The sequence below is a fragment of the Protopterus annectens genome, chromosome 3.part0 (assembly GCF_019279795.1).
Source record: "Protopterus annectens isolate FY-2018-M chromosome 3.part0, PAN1.0, whole genome shotgun sequence".
Lineage (NCBI taxonomy): Eukaryota > Metazoa > Chordata > Ceratodontiformes > Protopteridae > Protopterus > Protopterus annectens.
The window spans coordinates 246950149-246977925 of record NC_056731.1 but is presented as its reverse complement, the minus strand read 5'-3'; the positions used below and the strand labels follow the sequence as shown (position 1 = coordinate 246977925).

Below are 27777 nucleotides of genomic sequence, written 5' to 3'. Positions count from 1 at the left end.
ATATTAATAGAGAAAAGGTCAAGGGTTTTAAGAGTGGTGTGGTGTGTGGCAGGGAGGGATGTGTTTGGAGGAGAGACTGGAGAAGAGGGGAGAAAACTAGGGATCGTTTCTGGGGACTGAGGGGCCTGGGTTGGGGTGGATATCACCTGCTAGGTGGAGTGTGCTTGTAAAGTGTGAGGGATGTTGTGACAGAAATGGGTATGGGCTAAGGGGGAGAAATTTGAGTTTGTGCTGTGTGTGTCTAGGAGAGAGAATTTTACTTTATAAAGGTAAAACAGGGAGGTAGTAAACAGTGATGGCGAAATGTAAATAGAGTAAGGTTATGAAAAGAATAGGAAAGAGTGGGGGAAGCAGGAGAGTCAGTAAGGATGATGTGATAGGAGGAGAGGTGAGAAAGCAGACAGAGTAGTGGGATGCTTAAAAAAATGGTTCATGATAGAATGAGATAGAAGGAAAGTGGAAATTAGGTCAATTAGAAATATGAGACATAGAATATTAGAATTATGAGAATAAGGAGGACAGATAATTAGAACTCTTGGGTGTAAAATGTTGTTGTTAACCCCACTGATTAGGGACTACACAGCACCATTATGTGAAAAGTGTGTGTGGAAGAGTGCATATGACATTCAGAACCCCACACCTGTTCTTGCCCCTCCCACCTAAGCGTGTAAATTCATCTTTGTGATTTCCTAAATGTATTTATTTGTAAGTTTAGTGACTGAGTACTCCCACTCGAAATACAAAAGACACCATTTAACAGGGGAACTTGGAATCAGAGAAGTAGTAAAATAAATGCAACACAATAAAACACACATGTCCTATAGAAAGCAAAATGGCTTGTTGCCTCTGCCAAGAGTAGGGATGTAGGAGAGTCTTTGGACATTAAGTGATATACCACAATCTTTCCTTATTTGTTAAAGAGTAAGTAAACTGGTCTTTGTCTTTCAGACAAGACTTGGGTCACAAGGGTAAGGGTAACTGAAAGGTAAATGCATCATGTTTTGATATGTGCACACATGCATATATATGTTTATATATTGATATAGAGTACTCAGTCAACAAGATGCCATGGGAAGGCTGGGGAAAGAGAAAACCCACAAAAATGTAAGATGATCAGGCACATTCCAAATGTACAGTAAATGGTGATGAGGATTAAACTCTGGACCATGAATTTGTAAGGCAGAAACCCTTAATGATGAGTGATTATTCTGCACATGTGAACACAGAGAATATTTAATGTCCATGCAGAATGTTTATGGAGAAGGAAGCTGGAAAATCATATTGCATGTCTGCATAAAATTAACATAAGGCAAAAGCAGTGATGCTTGCCCTCAGTGACAGAACACAGCAGATGAGAGATGTCAGGTTCCAAAAACAAGGTTAAGCATCCTTGAAAAGAAATGTATGCATTAGGGTGCCATATATGTGTTAATGTTAAAACTGAACTTATACAGACTCACACTCTGGGTCATACACAAAGCATTTATTACTACCATAATTGGAAGACTTTTAAATGGCCCTTAAATGCATATATAAAAATGCATTTAAGACCAACAATTCATACTGTATGAAGCTATGCCTTGGAAGTCTAGTTGTTGACAACCTTCAGAAATTGCAGGGTACAGCACAAAGGGAAGCACAGCAGCCCCATGTGTAAGTTCATCTCACAATCATTGTGAGCTCATTCCAAGCAGTGTGTTACGGTAGGCAGTGCATGACACCAAAATGGACATGCTGCATCTAGGGAGTCATAAAGGACACCTAATGCTACAGTCATTCTGCAGTTTTGTCCTTTCTAGTTACAGCTATGTGCAATGTGTTCACCTTATTTCCTGCATTAGAAAGATTTATTTCTAACATACTGACAGAGCTAACAGTTTGGATACAAGTACCCTGGTCACCACAAGCAGGTGGGAAATGTCAAATAGCAGGCTTGGGAAACTGTTTCTATTAAAACCCAGGCCTTCCAGATAAATTTACTGTAACACTGTATGCATCTGTCTTTAACTCCTTTTCTGATAAACCACCTACATATTGGAAATTAGAGACTATCTTACTGTTAGGGTTATTGGCAGGGTAAATCTTTAGCAGGTTTGACCTGCCTTAACCAAGAACTCTACTGTCAAACAGAAGTGGTATGTACCTGTGGATTATCCCCATATGTACATGTTTTTTCTTTGGGCACGCTGGCTTCCTCCTAATTCACAAAGCTATTCTAAAGTTTCTACAGTGCCACAGTGGTGTATACATAATATACATATATCAAGAAAAACTTATTTAATTTACCTTTCTCCTTGTGGTCAGTGTGTTACCACAGCCACTTCTAATGTCTGATCCATATGCACCCCTATACATCCCAAAGCCCAATGCTCCATTTTCCTTCAGGGCCACTGCATACCTACAAAACTATATGTTAACTGATAACTGGACAATTTCTTCAGATATCATTCTGTTGTCTGCAAAACATTAACCAGGGCATCTATCGAACCTGTAGTAAATGTACAGAATAAAGTATTTTTACAAAGGGGCAATCTCCCAGTACCCCACACTCTTGCAACTCTATGTATAATAACTTCAAGATCACACAACAGTGAGGAAAAGTAAAAACTTCCTAATTCTCCACTGTTATGTAAGTCACTCTGTACTATTTCAGCTACCATGTGGTCACCAAAACATATTAATCATTTTTGTCATTAACTGACATGGTGATCAACCAAAATAACAAATTCTATTCGGACATTTACCCTCGTTAGGTGGGTCTGCTTGTTTTGTGGAAAAAGGCCTCATGGCTATGGGCATTAGGTACTGCTCCATGTCCAAAGAAAGGAGCAGGTACAAACAGCCATTCTTTTGTAGTGAGATGGCATTTTACCTGTTAGGCCTAACCCTCTGATGTACTGTATAACATGTATGACCATGTAATACGTGCTGCAGAGAAGGTGCCCACCACCTTCACAGAGACATATTCCTCAACTGCCCATCCTGCACATTGCTTATGTAATCAGCTCCTGGCCTCTGCCAGAAGACAGGACACTGGGTGCAACCCCAGCATGCCTCCACTCTTCCCTCTGATTAAAGTGAGTAGGTGCTGCCTCATCAGTCCTCTTCTTCCTTCTGTTGACTCTTCCACTGTCCAGGCTGCTGGTCAGACTGGGTCACCTGGGATGTAGGCAGGGCTTCATCTCCTTGTGCTGTAGAGCCAATGTCCTTGTGGTCAAAACTGTGGCTAAAAGAATTGTCTGCAATGAGATGGGCCCCTTAACCATGGGGGAGGGGTGTAAATAGGAGAAAAAATAATGAAAACTAATTTAGTCTGTAAAGCAAAGCATCTAATTTGTTTGCACACACATGCGCGCGCACGCACACACATTTAGACATGTATGCATTCAAGAAAACAAAAATTACTGTCTCCCACATACAAAACTCAAGGTAAAATTTTAGCAATCATGTATTTCTCCACTTCATTTCTGAACTATTCTAATGAGGAGGCTTCTATAATCAGGGGCAATAGATTGTTCCACTTAACTATAACTCTGTTAAACACAGCATTTTATTACTTCCCTCTTAAGTACTTACCTTGTTAATTAGCAAAGGTCTTCAAACAAATCTAGTTGTTTACAAGTTTCATAAACTGATATTAGATCAACTCTCACTATTTTGTATGATAAAGCAAACATTTGAGAAGCCATAACCTGACCTGATATCCTTCTTTTCAGCATATCCTTTACCTACCTATTGAACCTATTATGCACCCTTTCCAATATTATCTGATATTTCTTCTTATAATCTGCTGAAATGCTAATTCCTTATTCAGGTTTAAGCCTAGTGGTCCAGTTATACAGACCAATAAGAGCTGATACATCACTTGAAGTGATGTATCTCAACAAGGCATGCATGAATTTTCACCCAACCATACAGACTCTTTTTGTCCACTGTTCTGCTCTTAAGTTATCCTGTACTGTAACTATCCAATAATCCATCTGTTACATATTTTGTCTGAACATAGTAAGGGCCAAAGGATAGATACCTGGTCATTTCAAAGGCATCCCCATTATCATATGCCAACCCTTACAGGCCTGTTGCTTTCCACTGTCTATAAGCTCCCTTTCTAACTGAGTATGCAAATGACAACTTCTTCCTTCCAGCTTATGGTATTTGCCCACTCCTCAGTCTCTGATTAAAGCCTTTACAATCTGAAAAGGAGCACTGCCTAGTTGTTTTATCTAGCACTTTGTAAATGGTAATCTAAATCTAGTTTTAACCTTGAGTACTTTTAACCAACAGACAGAAGATCCTTTGTTGCCAGCTGAAATTTAATTTCTTTGGGTTCAAGTTTTGCAATACTGTCCTTAAGCTATTTAACAAAGGCTCTTTAAAACATCCATAAAAGCAACTAATTATTAATTTTCTTTTCTACATACTCAGTTATCCATGGTCATAAATGGTGTCTCACTTCCATATTTACCTCTTGCTTTCTATATATGCCTAAAGTACTCTTTTTGCCCATCTCTAATATCCTTTGTGACTTTTAATTTCCAAGATAAGTTGAGTTTTCTATCGCCACTTTTATACCTTGACACAACTTTCTGTGTCTCATTAGTTCTTTAGCATAACCCCTTTTCATTTTTTTTAAATACATTCTTTACATTGATTAGTATTTTGTGCTCCTTGGGTAACTTCATACAGTTTGCACTTAATGTTTTAGCATTCTCCTGTTACTACTAATAATTACAAGTTTCAGTTTTTTAACTTATTTTCCTGGTGCTCACTTCCTGGATATTCATCTTCAAGATGGTCATAACATGATCCCACCAGATGGAGTATGTATCTACCTGCAGACTGGTAACACACTGGGTAAAAAAGATCAGATGCAGTAAACTTGGACCTCTTGCTGGTTTATTCACTTCCTCCTTAATTCCCTGACAGCAATAAATCTACCAAAGTCTCTAACCATGTTTGGTTGTAGAACCTCCATCTTCTCAGCATACAGCTTCAAAGTCACCCAAAAAGAATGCCGTCTCTGCACTTCGTGAAAAGAGTAAACAATATACAACATACAGTCTAACATATGCCAACATATGCCTCCTGTTAACTGAAATTCTTATTGCTCTGAGCCTGTTTGCTGATATTTGGTGCTTGTCTCTGCTTGACTGCTCGTATATTTGTTAAATAAAGATGTATCATGTTAATTCAATAAAAATCTACCAACATACTCAGCTCGAACTGAACTGCACCAGCGAATTGTAAACTATTGCCAGAACAGTTTCTGTATTTTTTCTCAAATGAAATAAGATTCTAAAAAATGTTGACCATGAAAATTATATATTAATTTTAGAAAAACATCACTCTCACTTGTCTGTGCTCGTTGAGACATGAAATTACCAAGTAACTCTGTAAATCAATATTCACGCCATCCTGTTTTACCCAAACCTTGGTCAGAAGCCCACATTAGCAATGAATTCTCTCATCCCAGCTCCTTTTTATTATAACTTTTAATTATGTAAAGCTTCATAACCCTTTCAGCCTCTGCAGTGACAAGTCTGTCTCCACTGTAAAAGAAAGTCACCTTTTATTATTTTAGACTTCAAAGTTTGAACAATGACTTTGTCCTGCTTCATTTCATGAATTCCATGATCTGCCCTATATAAATGGGTCCTACCCACTAAAGTATCCCAAGTATTTGCACAAACAAGGGAGATGATTCAAATAATTGTTCTCTCCTTCAGCATTTTGTTTGTACAGCGAAGACATGCATAGTTTAGGCAATACAAAAGATGCAATTATTTTAACTCTTCCAATTCAATTGCCTAATTCTGTTGGTGTTAAGTCTCCCAGTGATGTTTCTGTTTGAACTGATAATTAGCTATTTTTTGCAGGGGACAGGCCTCTTTCTAGGCAGCTCATACTTCCAAGAGTAACCATGTCAAGTAATTATTAAACTCTTTCTACCTACTGTTGTCAAGTACTGTTTTTTAAAGCTTGCCTGACCAATAAAAACAACCTAGACAACAACGTATAGTGAATACATTATAGATGACAAGGGGTAGAGCATTCCTTCATTTAACATTTACTATATGTTTTCACTTCCTTGACAGATTATAAGAAATAAGAAAAGCACCATCTTAGGTTTTGTCAGAGATATTTATAGTAAATGAAAAAACAAATTGTATTTTAGATCTCTTGTAAAACTGTCTGTGGCATTGGCTACCTCATATATGGAAGAATATTTAGTTCATCTGTTTGGAAAAGCAATATCAAGGGTTTATCTCCTAAAGCATATTTGCTGGCTGGCATATTGAGGACTGATGGTCCTGTGATCACATGTAGGAATTTGTAAGATAATGAGTCTAATTACATGTCTAGAGTGCTGACTGCATGTGCTGTGTAACAGTGAATATAACTGAGTCTGTCCTGGTGCAGCACCCATTTATGAGATGAGAACACAGTGCAGTGGCTAGATGAATTAGGCCATCCATCTGCAGATCTCTTTCCACTATGACAGGTAGGTTCAGATCTGTGTAGAGCAGCTTCCTACATGGGAAATGAGCAATATAACACATTGCTAGTATCACTGCAGTACTTACATGTGAGATGTACAATATTTCAGTCGGTAAATAAATTCAGATTTACTGCATGTATTACAGTTAATGTAAGCTACATGATTAGAAAAATGAATATATTAATCCATGATACTTCAAGGTGTGGCCTCTCTGTAGGCACAGAGGTTATAAACATGAATGCACTGACAGTGATGTGGGTTCAGTGTCAAATCTGGGTTGCTCAAGGGTCAGCTAAGGTAAGGAATGTCTGCAGTATCACTTGGTCGAAGGGGATGGTCAGCATTTTAGTCCTACTTCCACTGGTTCTTAAGAGTGGCTGGGATCCAACTTGTCTTTATTGTATTAGATGGGGTGGAGAAACAGTATGGGCATGCCTTATGTCATATGCTCTTTGGAAGGGGATTAAACATTAGAAAATAAGTTTACAAAATCTTTTTCCTGTGCATTTGGATCCTCCATGAAACTATTGCCTCCCTGGGGTGCAACAGTACTACTGCTCCATCATTTCCCTACTATAATTCCAAGACCTGTATACTTACAGGTCTCAGAATAGTAAAAAAATGTGAAACTAGTTAAACTAAAGTGGAACAGTGAATGTCAACAATCACTGTTCTCCTTTAAAGCCATTTTTTGCATTGTGTAGGCCCCAGTGCACTCTCCAATGTTTGTGTGAGAGACTGCACCCCTGAACCCATGCTACACACACACACACACACACACACACACACACACAACTCTAAGAATACCATACCCCGGATAAAAGGGAATACTCCAAGACACAGCAATTTCCAACTCAGTATGTAAGCCCCCATGTTTGCACATTCTCCCTCACTATTTTGGGACTTCCATTTATGAGTGTCAGAATTTAAACCTGTTACGTTCTCTGTCTCCAAGGCTAGCACTTAAACTAGTTTTAGCACATGCTGGTCATGCTATATTCCCCAGAAGGGACATCCTTTCCTCAGGGAGCATACTAGGGACAATGTGCGCTGCTGTGACCAAGCTACTGGTCCTATTCAGTTACCAAATATGGAGCACTTATTGAAGAAACCTGCCATATGAAGCAGTGAAACACATTAAGAGTTAAACAAAAAGGTACATTTTCAAGTCAATTATTATCCCAAATGTAAACCTATCTGTTCATAAGGAGGTTATGTTCTGCTCTACATATTTTTCTGCCAAACAAGATGAACAGCAAAGGGACACATAACAAGCTTTGTGAAACTCTTGTATCGTTTGGGTATCAGACTGCTTCTCCCTCATCTGACCCTGCATGACCCTGACGGTAAAGACTGGAAAACAGCTTGCCATTCATGTCATAGCTGTTGGGCCTAGCTCAGAAGGTATGTGTTTAAGAAGCAACAAGCCACTGTTTATGGAGTCAGATGGCTTTGGCAAGTAAAAAAAAATGCTCTTTTCATCAGATGATGTGTAGTTAAAAAAGTAAAGTAAGTAGATGCCCTTGAACTGAAATCAACTCATGGTGACTCCATAGGTAGGCCCCATAGAATTCTTGTAGCATATTATGGAAGTAAATTGCCAGCCCTTTCTTCCACACAGACACACAGATGCTGCTACTGCTGCCCAGTTGTGCCTCAACTAGTTTTCAAACCCAGGTCTACAAGGTGGTAAGCCTGCACCTTAACCTCTAAGCTACTTGGCTGGGGTAATATATAGATAGTGACCTTTATTAGATCTGCATAACCACTAGATGTTTTAATCAAGATTGTATGCTGAGGCCTTAGCACTGCATTCAGGCCAGAGTTTCCATCTTGCAGTAGGCCAGTTTTGTCATTTAGGTTATGCAAAATAGACACTGGAGTGTTTGTCAGAACCTACGGTTCTTATCTTATCAGTTAGGAGATTATAGAATACCATGTCAAAGACATCAAAAACATCTAATGGATGCCCCATGAAGCTGACTCTCATTCTTTTTCATGTAGATAACTGGCTGTTTTGATGACAGGAACAGCTGGGCCATGTCTTCACCTGTAGTCATTTTGCATCCCACTGAGGAACCAATACTGTTCAAAGCAAAAGTTTGATCTTTGTCGACTATCTTCTGAAACATACTCCACCTGTGTCAAGTTTGGTTGGACTGCCTACTTTGGGGACAGAGGTGACCCTTGTCTTCTGTCCATTCAGCGGGAATACTAACACACAAAAAGGTCTTTTGATTGTGTGGGGATTTTGAACACAATTTGAGAAGATTAATGCTCCTGGTTTATCCATAAAAACAGGCATTTCTTTCTGATGTCCCACTTAAAAAAATAAACTGCTAAATAAATGAAGAAGCAGACAAGATCTGAAGATGAAGGAAAGTTGAGGCCTTTGTTGTCAAAACAGTGAGCTTATTAGGGCATTGGAGAATTAATTGTTAAAGTGACATGTCATCTGATGTGAGTTTCCTGACAGCATCCTTATATAAGAAAGTGTGACATCTGGAAAGATTTTTCAGAGAACACTTATCCTTTTCTGCATAGATTTTGGTTTTGCTAGTAGGTCAGAGTGAAGGTTTGAAAAGTAATTAATGTTAGTCTCCCTAATGTCCCCCTTGCATTTATTCCCATGGAACCTACAGGTACTGAAGTCAAATGATACATTCATTTGTTCATATATGATTACTGGGCAAATGACCCCAGGGGGCCTTATTAAGGCTGTCCATGCTTCCCAAATGTATCCAACAAGTTTTGATACCCTGGGGTTATTTTAGGGGGTATATGTAGGCTTGGGCATGGGTGGTCAAACATTTATAGGTTGCCTCTGTCTACTAGAGACATAAGTGGCAGATCAAGGGTAAATTTCCAATTCCCCAACCACTGGTCCAAGTTGTGCTTGGGTTGGGTTAAGGAAGAACTCTTGTTTTGCCAGGATGGGAAGCTTGTTCCGGAGAAGGGGTAGTCACGGAGACACACACCTGTCCTTCCAACATCTCATATATGTTGCAGACAAAGTTTAGGTCCCTAAATTGGGTAATTTTGATGCTATTTGTTTTGCAGTTGTGAAACAATTCCATCAGAATGGCATCAGAGGATGCTTTATACACCAGGTATAGATCAACTCTCAGCAGTCTGTAGGAGACTGAGTACAGGTGTAGGGTTTTGAGGTGGTTTGTGCTGGACATGCTGTTTAGACCATGTATTCTTTCTGCGAGGCACCTTTTTGGACACTCCAGTTGTTACATATGCCTTGCCAAGTAAATACCAAAGGGGGCATGGTACTCAATGATTGGTCTGATAAGGGCCGAGTACAGAGAAACAATGACATCCTTAGACCTAAATCTCTTTTAAAATATTGATTGCACAGGTAACTAAACAGTAATTTTTTGTTTTTATACTATATGCCTGTTTTTTTTCCCCTCCTTAACATAATAGAAATTGTTAGTATTTTTTGCTATTTGTAGCAACCTGTTATTTGTAATTGCAAACTGTGTTCCCAAATTCCTCTCCACTGGGTCTACTCTTAGGATGACATTATCAATCTGGTAGTTTCCAGGAGCAGACATATTTCCAAATGATACTGTTATGCATTTCAAAGCACTGAGTTTTAGACCATGGCTCTGGCACCAGTTATTAGTCTGTGTCAGGCCTTCTTGTGAGTACATGTGTCATTGGGGGATTATATGACTCTACTTAGTTTACAGTTGACTGCAAATTTGATCATCCAGATACCCTTGACATTGGCCTTCACTTCAGAGAAGTAGATACCAAACAGGAGCATCCCAGCACTGAGCCTTGAGGGACTCTGGTAGTGACTGGCCTCTTTGTGGAGATAGACTCACGTATTCCAAATTCTTGGGTCTTATCTGTGAACCAGCTGGCTATCCAGTGGGTGACATGGGGTCTTTACCTAATTTTATGAATTTGTCTACAATGCCTCTGTGGGGTATTATGGCAAATGCTTTGGCCAGGTGAAGATAGGCAATATGCAGTAATTTTGCCCTCATCCATCTGTTTGAAGTCTACTAGGTTGAGTAGGCATGACCTGGTCTTGACAAAACCGAACTGGGTTGAATCCAGTGTCCACAGGCTTCCTGTGTCATTGTTTATCATTTCTATGATAATTCTTTTCATGGCTTTGCAAATGAGACTTGTCAGACTTATGGGTCTGTAGTTACCTGGGTCTGTAGACGGCCCACCCTTGTGCAGAGGGATGACAGTTGCAGGCCTCCATTCACTTGGCATGAAGCCTATCTGAAGTCTGTAGCTGAATAGTGATCCTGAGAGATAATTTTTCATGCTATTACGGAGGCATCCTAGGATATTATTTGGGTCCATCAATGCAGTATTCTTGCCTTGGAGAGTGCATCAAGATCCTGTTCCCTAGTGATAGTTGGAGAGTTATGGTCAAGTGTATTTTCTGATGTGTGTCTGAGGTGGGAAGGGTGTAAAACTGGAGCTAAATTTGTCAGCCAGTACATTTGCTATATTTTCTGGCTCAGTATACATGGCTCCACTTACAATTAATTCAGCACATTGTTGTTTATTGCCTTTCAAGTTGTGGACATAGCTGAAGAATGGCTTGTGATTGTCTTTGGCCTGGGAAGCCATTCTCATCTCAGATTTGGCTTTGGTAGACTTGGTAAGCCCCCTGAGCTACTTGATTAGCTTGATGATGGTGTTTTTATCTTGCCAGGTATAGTACTTTCTAATTTTTGCCATGATTTTCTTCCATTTGTTATACAACCTATTGATGCTGGGATTCTATCAGGTTGGCTTGTTTTTTGTTTGTCTTGTTCTTATTTGAATAGGTACAGCTGCGTCTCTGCAGCCCTTAACTGATTGTATGTGGCTTCCGTGAACAATTCCACACTGGCAGTGGAGTTCTCAGGGTTTCGGGGAGTCTTGAAATTTTGCCAAGGTGTCAGTTAATAGTAGGAAGTTTGCCTATAATAGTTATATTTCTTTGTGCTTCAGCCAAACTTTCAGCCATAACTCTGTAAGAATGGAAAAGATGATGAAGCTACAGGATTGTCTTTTGTGTCTTATTTTTAATAGGGATATAAAGGAAGAGGAAAGGTTGGACAGGCTATCATTTAGCAGTGGCAAGGAACTAGCTGCTCAACATAGCAGAATAAAACTAATAAAGGTGGTACTAGATATTGTCAGTGAAAACCATACAAGAAATACAGCAGACAGTCATAAACAGGGAGAGGCAGGAAAGGGGAGGAAAGTTTATTCCCCTAGAAATCTCTCAAGGTATTTATTACATGCTGGGTATACTAGTACACTGGATGAGGGGATGAAAATGCTTTAAGTGGAAGAAGTCTTGGGAGTAGTACAGGCCAACTGTATCTAGCATGTCAGAGAGCTAGTAACTATTACAAGATTGTATATTTATATGCCCTCGAAGACCACAGTCATTTACCTTCATTCTCAGGGTTGTATGCTTTGCATGTATTGATTCTACCTGATTAATATGCTGTGTGGGCTCTGTTGATGAAAAGTAATTGTTGGCATGTTAAATGTATTATTTATATTACCGTCATCTTAAGTGTATTATATTCTGCAGCTTAATTGATTATATTATCCATCACTGTGTAAAAAAACACAAATTTTTATTTTATGCATTTTCTGATAATAAAAGCCAATAAATACAAAATAAAATATTGGTTCTTTGTGTAATGCTCTACCACGCTCGATAAGTGTGTCATCTGTACACATATAGTTCCATCAATATTACCCTGGACATAGCTCTCATTGTCTGGCAAAAACTGTTTCTGTATCACATTCTGGTATTTCAAGTAATACTTTATATTTTCAGGAAGTAGAAAACTTTATTACAGACTGGATTCTTATGTTTGCCTCAAGATAATCCACCAATTTGATGGATGTCACTGAGATATTATCATCCTTTCTCAGTCAGTAGCAACACACACCAGCTGGACTGCCCAGAGCCTTGTGATTAGTGAAGGAATGATTAAAGGTCTAGGCTGTCAGAAAGTGGGCAATAATTTATGTGTTATATAACCTGAACAGATTAAATCATTTATTCCCAAAGAATTGTATGTAAACCAATGCAGAGATGGTATAAACAAATGTTGTTATAAAAAAAAAAAAACTTGCTCCATAAGTTATTTGAAGAAAATGATAACGATCTTAGCCTGTGGAATGCTACAGAATTTGATAAGTCAATATTTATAGTATATATAAGAGCGCTAACAGGAGAGAAGAAGTTAGAAAAAGAAAGCGGGATTCATGAGGTGATACGAGAAACAAGAAGGTCAAGAATCTTTACATCGTGAGAACCTACATTGTTATAAAGGGATCTATCTAAGGCCAGATGCAACACACTGTATTACACAATTGTGATACAAGACTTAAGTTCACATCTAAGTCCTTGAATATCAATGTTTAGCAACAAGACTGCCATGGAGTGTGTTTAGTATTTCCATTTGACTTAGCTGTCCTGAGGGTGAGTAGGAGTTATTTAGCATGTTTATCGCTGCCATGCATGTAAGTCACAGAGTAGTTATTGTGTCTGCTTTGAAGTAATTTTCTTGTTGTTCTAATGAGAGGTAGGGTACTCCACAGGTAACTGTTAACACCTGGGGCATGGGTGGGGGGAAGACAGAAAAGTTATCAAACATTCCAGTCAACAAATTGCTGGCAGTGACATGTGGAGTGTTGTATGACAATGCATACAGCTTGCGAGTTGTATACTAGTGCAGCAAGTTTCTACAGTCAGGTCTGTACAGAAAGACAAAGGAGTAAAGTTAAGGGATTTGAGGCCTGTAGCTCCTGGACAATATACGGATACTGGAACAAATGCTCTCTGGATGTCCTATTAACATATTTATTTCTCTGTGAATTCATTTTCCTGATGTGTATTTACACCAAGGAGTACAGTAATTATGGCCACCAACGAACTCATGCCAGGTAAGTGGTTCTAACTTCAGAGTCAAAGCCTTAATTCAATACATTTCTTGACTGTCTCAGAGACAAAAGGTTGCTGCAAACGTTAGCCTTCTCATTCATCCATACTGCTTGCTCAAGCAACTGTTTTGCTCTGTGAATGCTGCATACTTTACTTTGGAAAGGCAGTGTATTCTATCTTCTGATATGTTTAAAGAAAAAAGAAACTGATTTTACAGGATATGTTTCAGTTACTTTATAAACTGCTCAATGAAGAAAGCCATGCTTATCTACTTTCTATTTATTGACTTTGTGTTACTCTTCCTTAATGTCTGTACTCCAACTGATCTGAGTTGACTTTAAAGAGTTAGTAGAACAGGGACACAATATTTAGCTCTGATTTTTGCTGCCACAGCTTCCTCAAATGGATGTGATTTGTGATATTCACAGCAGAAGTCTGGATTTATTTGTATTGATTTATTTTCTGTTTGTTATTCAGGAAAATGGAATGATTCAAAAGGACCCATTTCGACCTCTGCCCAGGCCAAAAGCAAATATAGAACACAGTGACAGGGATATAAAAAAGTTGTTCAGATATTAACATTATGTACTACGCCTGTATATTCATTACAAACACACAAGTTATCTCTGAGCATTAGAAAAGGAAACTCAAGCTCACATTGCTCGAACTGTAAAAGACTGATCAGAACAAGATGTATAAGTAATGTGACTTCCAGCATGAAGCAGAGGAAGTATGCTAAGGGCACTATTTTTGGTACCAGAGACAAAATGTACTCCTAGGGTTTTCAGCATACATTGTGATACTGTAATGGAGAATGAAATCTCTGCACTTTGCTTCTGTATTTGTTAAACTCTTGTTTTTGCATTCTCTGGTTGCTAAGTAATTACACAGTTTTTTTTTTTTCTGAAGAAAACCTATTTTGTCACTGGTGCATTTCTTCTGACTTTGCTTTGTATTCGTTGCCAGAACTGCTTAATCAGTGCTTTTTTTTCTCTCTTGAGGCTATATTTCGCTGCAGTCACATTATTACAAGAAGTGTGGGGGTAAGCTGCTGGAATGAATTTTGTACAGCTCATTTTGTCATATGGTACTTATAATAATTTGTTCATGAGCTCTTTATGTTGTGATGCCTAGAAAGGACTTAACTTATATTTATGAATAAATTGTGAAAAGCAGCTGGGATCTGGATTTCTGTTAGTAGTACTATCAATATGGGCTCAACTGCACACTCGGTTCATTATAGAATCTTCAGTGGAGAATATAGAGGGATCCCCCATCCTTCTCTTTTGCCAGGTTATGGATGTGGATGAGACATGACATAATTTGGACTTTTAGAAGACATCGGAATTCCTCCTTGTATAGCTGTGCTACATATGAATGTATGCTTTTGTGTATAATTCAGGACATTGACAAATGTTTCCCTTGCATTTGCTCTTCCTGCAGGGAAAAATGATTTGGAACCATGTCTGTACAAAAGTAAGAGGAAAGAACTATTTCTTAGCTCCCTCTGCCTTCACTATCTGAGAATGACCCAGATTAGTCATGACGCTAGAGATGCAGCCTGTGAAAAAGCACACATGATCCCTGTGATAACCATCTAGTAGAAGCCAACAGCTAGGCAGCTTTTCTACTGGAAAGCTAGTAAGCAGGAATGCACCATTGTGTGGCAACCCCCTCTCCCCAGGCATGCTCGACCATAAATGACTGCAGATTTTGTTATGGAGCAGAAATAATATAATGCTTGTTAGAAGTTAGTAATAGGGGAAGAATTACACTGTAAGACAGTTTGGCTGAGAGGGTCATTAGAGGGAAAAACAAACATCCAGTAACTAGGCTTGTAACTCTGGGATTATTGCCCAACCTAGTCACAGAATCAAAGCCTTACTCTACGTTTCCTCTATTTATATCACTCTTTCTGTTGAACTTCCATCCTATCCACTATCAGTTCTTCACATCGCCCTCATATCCTCTAATTCATTACTTTGACCTTTCACTTACATTTACAAACAAAGCTTTTTTTGAACTGAATGTTTTATTAGGTTTTACAGAAAACTGAAGTAAAAAAAAAAAAAAACAGGAAGAAGGTTACACAAAACTGCTGGGCTTTGTATTACAAAAGTACCTTGGCTCGCAAGGTGCACAGTAGCAAGTCCCGCCCAAACCATGCCTCCCCTGAGAATTCCTGATGTCCTCTTTAAACTACGAAATATTCATGTATCTACTGTCATGAATATTGATGTTTGTATTGTGCAGGGCAAGCAGCACACATTCTCAACAGCCTCAACATTTAAAAAAGGACATCAATATGGAATTATAACTTGTTGCTGTAATACGCTCAGTATACACTGCCAAAGTCTTGCATCGTGCGATGCAGTACATTTGCCCAGCGGGGTCGCATTATAACTGGTAAAAGTCATACTCCAGTTAAGAAAGTGAAAAAAAAAAACTTCAAATCGGTGTTTTACCTGCACAAAATAGATCAGTAGCCAAACATAAGGTGCTAAGAATTAAAAAAAAAAAAAAAGTTTGCAATAAATACACTATTACTGGCACAAGAAAAAAAAAAACTATTTCATGTAAGTTTAGTTGAATGTAGTTTATAGTGGTTTCCACTTTCCATGGAAACATTGCAAACAGGACACCTTGCGACTACACAGTGGAGCACATACTGCAGGATTTCTTTGCTTTATATTTCATTAAGCCATGTAATTTTCATGCTTACTTGACATCGACAGTATCACATCTCAATAAACTGTAATTTCAACAAATCCTGTGGTATGTAAGATGGTCTATAGTTGAACCTGTTGCATTCTTTTCCTGTGGTCCTGTCAGCATTAGCAATATTCAAGAGGCACAACTGCTGCATGCAGTTGTGCTAAGGAAAACATCGGAAACCTAATGCAGGAGTGGCTGATACAGAAATAAAAATGAACAACAAAATGGGGGGTACAAGATGGTACAACGACAAGTAATCTAACAACCAGGCTAAAGGCCTACACTCGCCACTGTTACTTTCTCCCCTGTGTATATCTTTCTGTCATATTCCTGACCTGTCCCTTCGCTCATTCACTTCTCTTTCATCGAAGGCCTAATGAATATCAAATTATTCATTCCCATGATCATATTCCACTGTCACTGGGCCTGCCTTGTAGATTTTCATTTTGCTGTGTTTACTAAGTAGAACAAGGAATTAAATGTTGCTGCTGTTACTATTGATTGTATACTGTCATGAATTCTGATTTTATTTTGTGCCACTTTAACAATGTTCATACTACACTGATACTTTTTTTGCTTATAACAGTGCACCAAATGTCAAAATCCAAGTAAGAGTGTGTAACTACAGTATACATGAATTCCTTCAACTTCTGCTTATTTTCTGTTGACACATTTACTTTCTTCAGTGTCATACTACTCCCATGCAAACCTATTACACACACTTTTTTTGTGCCAGTAACATTATATTTATACTACAGATTTGTTACTAAACTTTTTACATATGGAACTTTTCTTACTATGCCTCACTTTTAAACAAACTTTACCTTGTTAGACCTTCTGCTCATCAAACAAAAATAAGTAAGTTAGAAGATTGTACTCAGTGAATCTGTGTCTGTCTTTTCTGAGACTATACATTATATCTGTATATGAGTGGTGGTCGCACTTCCTTCTTAACAATACAGAATTTGTATGCCCTGTGTAATTACAGAGGTACTCCACAATTAAAGTGATCATCTTTACTTCAAAAATCCATGTACTATGTATAGTATGTGTGTATGTATAGTATGTATATATGTGGTGGGACAGCCATGTAGTATGTGTGTATGTCATGTTAAGGCCACATAGTATGTATTGTATGTGTGTATGTGGTGCAATGGCCATGTAGCATCTATAGTATTTGTGTATCTCATGCTATGGCCATGTAGTATCTATAGTACATGTGTGTGTTATGCTAAGGCCACATAGTATCTATAGTACATGTGTATGTCATGCTAAGGCCATGTAGTATCTACAGTACGTTTGTATGTCACACTAAGGCCATGCATTGGTTGGATAGATGCCTGCAGAGGGTGAGAAATTGATGATGAGGAGAGTCGAACAATGGATAAGGAATGTAGAATGACACATAAGGGAGGCAAAGGGTGGGCATCTGACATGGCTGAGTCCCAGGCCAGTCCAGATGACAGCAAACCCAGACATTACTCATCAGGCTGACCAATGTTATGGGCCAGCTGCTATTCTGGAAGGCCAACTGGTGGGACCTGCCAGTCATGATACTCTGGCAATCACACTAGATGGCATTCCATGATGCCAAGGCAGGCATCCAATTGTCAATACATCTCTTCAATGATAAGTCTTCATACCTCAAAGTAAGGTGCCACTTGGAAGTTATCTGGCCAACCTACAGAAGAGGAAACATGAACCCTCCAGAGACAGACATGGGGACTGTCAGTGACCCCCCCCCCCGAGGGGTTAGCTCCAGCAGAGGTACTTTTGCCCCCCAACCCTGGCAGACCTAGTTGACTGGCAGTGACTAAGGTGATCACAGCCTCTTATTCTACAACTGAACCTGCAAAGAATGACAAAATGAGAAATAAAATATAATACACAAGATAAAAATACAGTTGCAGTTGTACAGTGGACTGCCACAGAAGACTTATACACCCACTGCCTAAGGAGGAGCACATACCTTTTGTGGCACCAAACCATTTTAAGGCAATATTCCATAGCAGCCACAAAACAAAATGTGTGGTATTTAGCATACTTTTTTGCTATTTATAGAACTTGTACAACAATATGCACACAAGTCAATGTTACTACTAACCAAATAAAATGTATATATTTCAACACATCTCTGGCTTATTCACTGGGACCACTGTCTCTCACTGATGGAGCAGATTGGATTGGCACATAGCAATGACAAACTTTTCTTTGGAATATGAAATGGGTGATGCCTGCTCATACCAGTTGTCCACCTTCTTCACATGGTTATCACAGTGGCCTAGCAGGTGCTGTTTAAAATGTCTTTGCAAGAATAACAGGAAAATACTCTCCTTGGCACTCCATGCAGGAGCCCTATTATTACCACTGCCGAAAGCAGCCGTAGCAGCTCAGTAGGTCCACTGGATAAGCAATATGGTATCCCTGTGTGCACAGATGCACATTTGTAGAGCAACACCATGTTGCTATGCACATATACATGCCACATACACAAGCACAGAGATCACGTGCCTCATGCTAAATGTTACATGTATCTTTTAACTGATATGAGACAGTAATGCATTGCACACAGGAAGCTATTCCCAAACAGTGGCATTATCCACAGTCATTTGCATACTAATTGCATGCTATTAGTCTGATATAACGTGCCACTGTCATTTTGAGCAACATCACTTAAAACCATACAACTAAGATACAAAAGAATTTGATTAAAAGCTGTGTTTATGCATAGCATTACTGAGTTAAGGAAACAGTCCTGTCTGGTAAACTACTTCATCTGCATCAACAAACCCCCTGCTGGCTGTCAGTATACACATCTTACTGTATGTGGAACCAGTACCCTGCCTGTTGGTGGGGAAGATAGCTGTGAACATAAGATACTGCTGGAATTGTATGCCAAGCTTAGTTAACCATTGCTGACTTCAATTTAATAATTATTCATCTTTTTTTTGGAAAAGAAAGGAAGGACTTGGCAATTTGTTTACTCAGTCTTGTGGAGTTACTGCCTACTGGCTGTCATTAGACCAAACTAAGCTGCTGATGGCATTTTATAAATAACAGAATCTCTGTCAAAGTGAATACTGTGGTCTGAAGAAGCAGTGTTTGTTTACTGCGAAAGCGCTCACTAATAAATACCTTTTGTGTTATTCATTCGTGGCAGTTTTGGAGTAGTCTATTCTTTACTTAATACTGTGGTTGTGATTCACTGACACATAGCACATAACAGTAATTAGCACGTAGCATCTAGGGGCAGGGTCTGGACAATCCTAGAATAATGCCAATATATGTCTGCTTAGCTGTGAGCCACCTTGTGCAGTGAACACCAGAAGTATTTCTGCACTGCCTGTTAATCCAAGCATGTATATTTGTGGTACTTTATATATTTTAGCTGAATATACTATTATATTATCAGCCTGGATTGCTGCACTTTGATGCCTGTGGCAAAATGCATGAAATGGAAAACTTGACATGAGTGCTCTGGCTGTCAGAATTTGCTGAAAATGAAAATAAATACCATTTATATGCATATCATTCTTTGTAACCAATCCAGTTTATGTTCTTTGGTGACCTTTGAAAAGGGACAAGGACTTCCAGTCATTGTGGGCTCACCTGACTAAAACAATAGTAAAGCTAATGTTACTACTAAAGTATAAGTATAAAACAGTGCAATTTTAAGACTTATGGGTCATTTCATTTACAGCCAAAGTGAAGTAATTCTTCTGGGGGATGGAAACTTGTGGCAAGAAGTTGTTCGTGTTTCATGTGTAACATTTTTATCAGTTGCTACCGTGGATAGTTTAGAATCAGAGCACACTGGCTCACTGGTAAGCTGTCTGCCTTACAACTCCAGTGTTTATTCCTGACTTGTTGTCAGTGTGGAGTTTGCATGTTTATTTATTTGTTTGCTTTTGTTTACCAATAAAGTCCAACAGGGTACAATGTCCATTTTCAGCTAAAGCCTGGGGAGAAAAATTCAAGGAAATAGCAGATGTATAACACAGCAAAGTTTCAACAAGTTCTAAAGAAATATGTACAAAATTACTGAAATTTATTTAAATTGTCAAAAAAAAGGAAGTATCACACAAAGATATAAAGTTTAGTAAGTTCTAAGAAATGACATTGGTACAGATTACAGGACATCAGTGAAGCAGGAAATTATCAGGATAAATGTAATAACATCACTAAGCAGCAGACAGGATAAAAATTTAGTAGCTAACATAATGTGGTATGATAATTATTATGATTTGTAAGCTAGCAAAAGAATAGAAGTGCTTGTATTTCTCATGGGAGGAATGCAATAAACTACCTTCAGTAAGACATATAGAGCCATTTGGGAAGAAATGGTTTAGTGGGTATGAGAAGGAAATCATAATGTTCTCCGTGTGTCTGCAAAGGATTTCTGTTCATTTTTTCCCACCTCCCAAAAACAAACAGTCTATAGTATACACACACACACACACACACACACACACACACACACACACACACACACACACACACACACATATACACACATATACAAACACACACACACGTGTGTATATTATTTATTATATTATATATACATGCGTGTATACATACAGTGGATATAAAACGTGTACACACCCCTGTTAAAACACCAGGTTTTTGTGATATAAAAAAATGAGACCACAATAAATAATTTCAAAACTTTTCCCACCTTTAATGTGACCTACAACCTGTACAATTCAATTGAAAAACAAGCAAATCTGTTAGGGGAAAAAATATAAAAAATAAATAAAAACATACAATAAGCTGGTTGCATAAGTGTGCACAGGGTGTTAACAGGGGTTTGTACACTTTGTATATTAACTGTGTCTATATATCTATATCTCTACATCTCTCTCTCTCTCTATATATATATATATATATATATATATATATATATATATATATATATATATATATATATATGTGTGTGTGTGTGTGTGTGTGTATGTGTGTGTGTACAGAGGTTTACTTTCACAATTTTGAGTGATGGATCGGTGATCACAGGTTATCAAATTACGGATGGTTGAACCTGTGTTGCTGAACCTTCAGATGTGCACAAATCCCAGTACAGTGAAGACACAGTGCATTCGCACATACGAGTTCGATTTTGTAAGCAGAGATTGCGTTAAAGTGGGCATCGGGAAAGTTACCCTTTCCCCACTGTAGTGCGATCTTGGAGTGTGGGGGTGAAGCCCCCCAAGTGGGGTGCAGGGGGGCTTGCCCCCCTGCAAAATCGCCATGGCACATGATGTGTAGTGTCAGACTGCTGTATAGGGATGTCAAGAAAGGTCGAATTCACAACAAGAAGTGTGTTTGCGACATTCTGACCTTCTCGACATTCTGAGTCGAAGTTTGTAGTCGACATTCAAGGTAAGAATTTGTTTTGACTGCCAACTATATGATAGTAAGCCTATATGGGTCTACTTCTAAATTTCAGAGCCCATAATACCGACAGCCAAATTCTCGAGACAAGCATACCGATAATACATAATAACGAATAGCTCAAATTTCTCTGGGCAAGTACATGCTTGTCAAACACCAAATACAAACACACCGGCCTAGAAAACAACCACCTAGGTGGGGGGGATACACTCCCACATCCCCCTAACTATATATACATATATATGTGTGTGTGTATGTGTATACAGTAGATATAAAAAGTTTACACACCCCTGTTAAAATGCCAGATTTTTGTGATATAAAAAACTTTTCCCCACCTTTAATGTGACCTATAACCTGTACAATTCAATTGAAAAACAAACAAATGTGTTAGGGGAAAAAATATAAAAAAACGTACAATACACTGGTTGCATAAGTGTGCACACCCTTAAACTAATACTTTGTTGAAGCACCTTTTGATTTAATTACAGCATTCAGTTTTCTTGGGTACGCACCTGCCATCAATTAAAGAGGCTCTGATTAACACCAATTTAAGTTCAGCTGTCCTAGTAGGATTTTCCTGACATTTACTCAGTTGCCTGGTACAGCAAAAGCCAGGGTTCGCAGAAAGCTTACAAAGCATCAAAGGGATATCATTGTTGAAAGGTATCAGTCAGAAGAAGGTTACAAAAAATTTCCTCAGCATTGGATATACCATGGAGCACAGTGGAGACGGTCATCAAAAAGTAGAGAAAATATGGGACAGCAGTGACGTTGCAAAGAACTCGACGTCCCTACAACATTGATGAAAAGACAAGACGAAAACTGGTCAGGGAGGCTGCCAAGAGACCTACAGCAACACTGAAGAAACTGCAGGAATTTCTGGCAATTACTACATGTGACAACAATCTCCCATATTCTCCATGTGTCTAGACTATGGGGTAGGGTTGCAAGATGGAAGCCTTTTCTTACACAGAAAAACATCCAGGCCCAGCTAAAATGTGCAAAACAATACATCAAGTCTCCCAAAAGCATGTGGGAAAATGTGTTATGGTCTGATGAGACCAAGGTTGAACTTTTTGGCCACAATTCCAAAAGGTACGTTTGGTGCAAAAACAGCACTTCCCATCACCAAAAGAACACCACCCCCACAGTGAAGCATGGTGGTGGCAGTATCATGCTTTGGGGTTGCTTTTCTTCAGCTGGAACTGGGGCTTTAGTCAAGGTGGAGGGAATCTTCAGGTGTCTGCTAGAAAGCTGAAGATGAAAAGGAATATCACCTTTCAACATGACAATGACCCCAAGCATACATCCAAATCAACAAAAGAATTGCTTCACCAGAAGAAAATTAAAGTTTTAGAATAGCCCAGCCAGAGCCCAGATCTAAATCCAATAGAAAATCTGTAGGGTGACCTGAAGAGGGCTGTGCAAAAGAGATGCCCTCGCAATCTGACAGATTTCGAGCTTTGCAAGGAAGAGTGGGCAAATACTGTCAAGTCAAGATGTGCCATGCTGATAGACACTTACCCAAAAAGACTGAATGCTGTAATTAAATCAAAAGGTGCTTCAAAGTATTAGTTTAAGGGTGTGTACACACAACAAAGTATTAGTTTAAGGGTATGCACACTTATGCAACCAGCGTATCGTACGTTTTTTATTTTTTATATTTTTCCCCTAACTGATGTGTTTGTTTTTCAATTGAATTGTACAGGTTATAGGTCACATTAAAACTGGGAAAAGTTTTGACTTTATTTATTGTGGTCTCATTATTTTATATTACAAAAACCTGGCATTTTAACAGGGGTGTGTAAACTTTTTATATCCACTGTACATTATATTATATTATACATATATATATATATATATATATATATATATATATACACACCCCAACTCTAGGATCATACTTCAGTAGGGAAAAAGAGCATATTTCTAAATGCTGGGCAAGTGCTTACTTGCCCTAGGAACCTTGATCCGTTCATGATTATGTGTTGTTGGTATTCTCATCTCGAGAATGTGAAGGGCAGTATTATGGGCTATGAGATTTAGAAGTGGTCCCATATATAAATATATATATATATATATATATATATATATATATATATATATATATTATGTATATTATATATATATGTATATATATATTTTATATATATATATATATATATATATTTTATATATATATATATATTATACACACACACACATATATATATATATATATATATATATATATATACATATATATAGTCAAATGAATGGACTGTGCAGTCAAATTAATGGTTTGATATTTTTTTAATTTGGCAGTTTTTCTGGTCATTTAATGATAATACTTAATCATTATCAATTATTGCAGGCATTTCCAGGATAGTGCACATGGTTAAATTATCATAGACCTCTCCCCTGGAATTCCTCATTAGCATGTAGCTCAGCCGAAGTGATAGCCGACTCTGAGGATCCAACAAACTGCATAGGATCACTGCAGTGGGCCTGTCCCTGAATCAGAAAGTGCTACCTCCACCACATACCTCTCAAGTGTTCAGATTTTTTCCTAATATTTTTAGTCTGCTCCTCATAAACGTTTTAGTTTTCTGGTAAATCACTGAGGATTAAAATAATTAAATAATGACAAATATTTGAGTTTCAGACTTCATATTCTTTAGAAAATGCACGCTAAAGCAAATCCTGTCGTTCTAACAACATTCTAAGTTTATAAGAGCAATATTTAAAATTTGTCCCTATTTTTTGGCATTTGTCCCCACTATTATTTTAACACTTGCCCAGATTTCTTGCACTAAGAGGTTGAGCTGTATACTCCAGCGGTAGCAGCCCTTTCCAAAAAAACACTAAAGCAGCATTGCATGCGTGAACATCTGCATCACTGTTTACAGCTTGTTGCAGCTAAATTTGAAATAAATTAATAACATGACCGAATAAGTCATGAATAATGTGAGCTATGGAATTTTATCAAAGGACTTTTTACTACTTAGGAACATGTACTTCAAGTGACATAATGCTATATGTAATGTAGTCTCAGAAGGGAACAACACTGGAAATTGATTACAGCTGAGAGTTTCACTGCTGCACATATTAACACTTAGTAAGAGAATTGTCACTCGAATACTGCCAGGTTGTCAGTCACACTGTGTGGAACTTGCTGGGGATGACCAAGCATTTTTTTTTTCCCAGTTAGAAGGTATATGGGCTTTACTCACATTTTACATTTTTTAAGTTTGTGTTTTTCAACCAATTAAATTTAGCAAACTCCAACCAGTCCTTAAAAAAATAAGAAAAAATATGTTTCTGTTAGGCAGAATATATTTGGGTAGAAGCTACTTTACCTTTGGCAATGGCAGAAATCTAAACATGATGAATGTTTTAGTTAAAAAAAACAAACAAAAAAAAAATAGAGCAGCACAATAAACTTCATCAGACGCTTAAACAGCTCCCTGGAGTCTCCTTTACTGTAACTATGGGGAGTGGCATTTTAGCAGTGGAATTATATTATTTGTTCTTATTTCTTGCTAAACCCTTTTAAAGGCCAAGTGAAAATAATTAATTTTCAAGCAGTGGGTTAGAGTTTGAACAGATCTATGCAAAATTCTAATATTGTTTATTTATTTATGTTTTCAAATCAGCAATGCCTCGATGTCTGGAAGCAAATAACCTAAAACATACAGATTTCAAAACATTGACAAAAGGGTATCAAATCTGATTGCACAATTTTTCCTAACAAATGTGTGCAACTTATGTCAAAAACAGGAATGCTGCTGGAGAAGTGAAAACAGAATATGTTTAAATAAATAAAAGTGCAGTCCAGGATGTATAAATAAAGACAGCAAGAAAAAATGGAAAACTGCTTCTGCTATTCAACAGTGTCTGCAGTAGGAAGAGGGCCGTTTTTTTTTTTTTTTGGTTGGGGGTGCAGTTATCTTAAATGGAGCAAGCACAGTACCATAAAGATACAATCGGTTCCTGAATTTGTGTTGTCATGAGATTATTTTAAACTGAAGCACAAATAGCTTCATACTTAATGATTTATTTATTTAACATTTGCTTACTGGGGCAAGTGAATTGATCTGAAGGCTCTTTTCAGCAACTGGAGCCAGTAAGGGGAAAAAAAACAAAGCACTTATAAAGACAAAGCTAATTTGTAGATTAAGAGATGCAAGCATACATAAAGCAAGGCCACATTATTAAGTGGATAAACTGCCAAAAATACATACAACTCCCAGCTGTCAAACAATGCATATGTCTATATTCATAAAATAAGTAAATAGAATCAACAGCGAAAATGGTTGATAGGTGTATATAGTTAGAATTGGAGTTTAAAAAGTAATATTCTATCACCTGATATCTGGAAAGTATTTACATGTATATTAATTATTCTCTTCTACTTGCAACTTTAATATTTTCTTAGAGATAATCAGTCTGGATATAGATCAAATGTTTTGAGGAAATTTTCCTTATTTAATTAATATAAAACAAATGATACAGGATTTCTTAATTCCTATCCTGTTATTTAACAAAACATAAAAAAACAGGTAGCTCACATACAAAGGACTACCACAGATTTGGTTATCAAAGTGGTACAAACTGCAAAAATTGAACTAGCAAATCTGACATAACACAAAGTACGGCTATTGGGATCTCAGGCAGGCATCCCATTAGTTGCTTTAGGAATGCTGTTTGACAACTGTTTACTGCCAGATCCGGATACAAAAGCTAGCTGCTATGTTGAGTTTCAGATATAATAATTCCATTTAGTTTTTTACTTTTATGCTACAAGCAAGGTAAAATGTAACTTGGCAACATGAAAAAAGCAAACAATTACAGAAACTATACAAAGCACTTTTATTTTGTAAACTGCAGATACCAAATGAAAACAAATGTTTTTGTAAACAATGACTAAAATCAAGATGCTTGCATAATCATTCTGAAAAGAAAAGCATATAAACAAAAGGCCAATAGACAAAAAATATTTAAGTATATTTAAGTAGTGCTTATTTTCTTAATAGGAGCCCTGGATTTAGTCACTCATTGTGGACTCTGTAATTTTGGCACACAGTTATGTAATTTAAATAGGCAAGGAAATCACCAGCAACAGTACAGCATCCCAATGCTTTCCCTTTGTCCAAACAAAACTAAAAAGATTTGTCTCACATGTGTGTGTGTGTAAACACACACACACACACACACACACACACACACACAGCTTATATACATATATGTATATGTGTGTGTGTGTGTGTGTGTGTGTGTGTGTGTGTGTGTGTGTGTGTGTGTGTGTATCATATATATTTCTATCATATTTGCTAGGTTATCATCAGCAGATCTCAGATTTCTAATGAGCATATACGACTCAATTAAGTGATGAAGCAAAGGGGAGAGTATAGGATGCAGTCAGAAAGTGATATACATAATTTAATAAGTGGAAATTAAGTCTCTACTTAAAAGAAAGTCAGTCTGGGGCCATTTGGAGACATTAATGAATCAATGATTGGCCCTGTGAGATGCACTGCAGCTAAATTTGTAGTTTTGTAAATAAAATGGTTTAGGTTTGGCTGTATGCCCTAAATTAGGCCTCTGTACAATCTACTGGAATAAAAAGATTTGAGGAATACTAATGATGATACTAGTTCAGACTTCTATGAGGGAGTGAGGTAATTTCTTACCCTACAAAGACTAGTTAATAGTTAACTGCATTTTTAGACTTTCACAGAGATCTTAGACATCCTGTTATATTACTGGAGGCATTTTATGTTGTCACCAGTGCTGGTAAACACAGGTATAGCAGAGGAACAAATTCCAAGACAGAATTACTTGTTTAGCACTACGCAGGAGCTGAAAATCCTAAGGACATATTTCCACAAAGGATAAACAAGGTTGGGATTTATCCTTGGTTACTGAGAATGTTTTAGCCATACATAGTATTGTTGAGCTGTTAGCATACTGGACAACTGAAAGACAACCAGATAAATAAAAATGTCCAGTAGGGAGTTAATATATCAAGCTGAAGAGAAGTTATCTAAAAACTGAAACTTTCTCACCCCTGAATGTTGTAGAGTAGTCCTGACCTTATCGAAGTATCGAAGTTCAGTCAATCAAATAAATCTTAAACAAGTTAAGATTAATATATATATACTTGATGGCCTGACCAAAAGCCCTGCATGGCTAATGGTATCAAAAGCCTTCAACATCCCTAGAACCAAGCCAAATAATGCTTTCCCATTTTTAA

At 37.8% G+C, this 27777-nt stretch overlaps 1 long non-coding RNA gene across 1 annotated transcript in view; it reads right to left on the bottom strand.

The window, feature by feature from the left end:
* LOC122796330 overlaps positions 1–27777 on the bottom strand; it is a 330736-nt gene that overhangs the window by 207889 nt on the left and 95070 nt on the right. The gene's annotated exons all lie outside the window — the stretch shown is intronic.